The sequence below is a fragment of the Malus sylvestris genome, chromosome 13 (assembly GCF_916048215.2).
Source record: "Malus sylvestris chromosome 13, drMalSylv7.2, whole genome shotgun sequence".
In the NCBI taxonomy this organism is placed as follows: Eukaryota; Viridiplantae; Streptophyta; class Magnoliopsida; order Rosales; family Rosaceae; genus Malus; species Malus sylvestris.
Genome location: NC_062272.1, coordinates 614,675 through 617,375, shown reverse-complemented (window position 1 = coordinate 617,375; position 2,701 = coordinate 614,675). Strand labels below are relative to the sequence as shown.

The 2,701-nt window shown below is 33.0% G+C and overlaps 1 protein-coding gene across 3 annotated transcripts in view; it reads left to right on the top strand.

Moving 5' to 3' along the window:
• LOC126597093 (uncharacterized) overlaps positions 1-2,701 on the top strand; it is a 32,186-nt gene that overhangs the window by 18,198 nt on the left and 11,287 nt on the right. The window lies entirely within an intron of this gene.

Below are 2,701 nucleotides of genomic sequence, written 5' to 3'. Positions count from 1 at the left end.
TATCATCCTTCTAAGGGCTGGTTTGGTATTGATGTGTTTTGAAAAAAAACTGCTGTGAGAATAAGCGGCTGTGAAATAAATCAGCAGAGTGTTTGGTAAATTTTTTTGTAAAAGTGCTTTTGGAAAAAAAAGCAGTCTGATAGTGGGTCTTTTTATTAAAGGAGCACTGTAGCTCCGTGTGCTTTGAAAAAAAATCAGTTTTCCAAAGCTGCAAATAGTAGCTTCAACTTTTTCCTTTGATTTCAGCTTATTCTCACATCAGCTTCCAAAATAAGCCCTTTTGTTTTCAGTTTACCAAACATCTAAAACCCCCACAGCTTTTTTTCATAGGTGATTTTTTTTTTAAGCACCTCACTCTCAAACCACCCCTAAGTTTTACCTTCTAGCTTGGCTTTGACCGGAGAAAAAGTCTGCCTTCTGTGAAAAGGGCCGAGACCCGATGGGTTGGGCCGGGTTTTTTTGCCCTTTTTCATGTACCGAACGGAAAATCTTATTGAGGTCTTGATAATTAAGGACTCGTTTGAAATTGCTTTTAAAATGATTAAGAGTGTTTTTGGTGAAATTGCTTGTGAAACCCGTCCTTAATAAAGAATGAGGATCCTCACCAAATCCTATTTGTGAGGATCTAAGGAAATCTTTAATCGTATCCGTTCATCGTAAATCGTGCGGTTAATTTTCGTCATGTACTATTTGTGTGTAATTTTAAATAAAAAATATAAAATGATTTTTGACCGTATAATGTACGATGAATGGACACGATTAAAGGATCCTCAAGATCCTCACAAAGAGGATCCGGAGAAAATCCTCATTCCTTAGTAAAAATGTAAGTAAATTCTGAAAGACACTTGAAGTATGTTATATGCTTCTTGCAGCAATTCAAGTGCTTTTAGAATCTAAAAACATTTTTTCTAAAAACATTTTCAATCATTTTAAAAGCACATTTAGACGAGCCCTAAGCTAATGAAAAGAAACATTCTCATTGGGACATGGAGTAATTTTCTCACTGGGACATTTCTTTAAAACATTCTCATAGTTTTCTTCAATGAATAACAACGAAAATAATCAACCAAAACAAAAGTCATTTAACTGATTAACGTTGTTACAATTTTAGTGTTGAAACAAAAATTATAGTGCATCTCCTTATTAAATAATAGTTAAATAACTAAACAATTTTAAATTTAATTATTTTATTTTGCATAAGTGATTTTGACGAATGACTTTAGTCTTTAGATAAGCCGTTCACATCTTCGAGTAACATTGTATGTGAGAAATGGAAGATAAAAAGTCGGAATAAAACTGTTGCTTGCATTCCGCATTCCCGTAAGCCAATCGTCCGTCGAGCTTCTCCATGTAAATGCTGGAACTTGGCAGCCTCCGCGTTAAAAGTGTGGGAGACTCGGTGTAAACAAGAAGTCAAAAGTAATTAAATACCAACCAAACCCAAGCAAACGTACACGCGTTTATTAGTACATGAAAACTTTTTAATGGACAAGGATTGTCTGCCCTCCACTTCCAATGTCCTCTCGTGCCCTTTTGTTTGTGTGGTCACGGTTAAGCCACGTCAACATTTTATATTATTATTCATTTTTATCTTATTATATCTATAAAAAAACAATATAAAATGTTGACGTGGCTTAACTGTGACCACACAAAACAAGAGGGCACGGGGAGGGCACCGGAAGTGGAGGGCAGACAATCCTTGTCCCTTTTTAATGCTCGTATTTTGGCTCATCATCCTAAACTTGACTATATGCTCGTCATATATTTAATTATCTGATACGAGTAATGTTATTCATACTATATTTTTATATCACATTTCTATATCATTTTAGATGGCATCTGATGTGGACTGCCACATCATTTGAAAAATTTGCAAAACCTAAGGAAATGAAGGAGGAAGACTCTTCATATATCACAATCAACATTTAATTAACTAGTTTTTCTTAATTATTAGTTTATTAAATAATGAATTAAATTTTAACAATCTGATTAATTCAAATGATGTGGCTGTCCACATCAAATGCCACCTAAGATGATATGAAAATGTGGTACAAAAACATGGTATAAATAGCATTACTCATCTAATACGTATTCTTTCACTTAACTTTGGTTAATTTTTTTCAAAATTGAAAAAATAACATTTAATGTGAGAGTTAATTAGAGTTAGGTTAAAGGACACATGACAAACAATTAGGTGTATGGTAATCATACATTATAATTATGATGGTGAGCAAAAAACTCTCTCCCTTGTGGTTAGAGTCTCTCTCTTATACTCACTTAAAATTCTCATTTTTCCCTTGTGTATATCAATATAAATTATTGCTTGTACTCTTTTTCTTAAATTATTGAACCGTACGGTTTTTGGCACATTAAAAAATTTGAGCTTTATTTTCTAAGAAGGAAAGGAACTAGCTTTGACGTGTGTTTTGGAACAGAAGATTGTGCGAGCATGAGGTGATTTAACTTTCTAAGATTCTTATTGTGCTTTTGAAAATTGTTACTTTTTTCGTTTGATATTTTTTATTGTTGAGAGTTTGATTCCTAAGTTCTGGAATCAAACATAATTACATACATAGGCAGTTGGATTATTATTTTTTATTTTAACAATTGGTTTGGCCTGAAATCTTAAATTTCTTTTAGTATCAAGGTTAGGTTATTTACGTATTAAGCTCAATGACACAATGTAGCGACATGTTGGTTG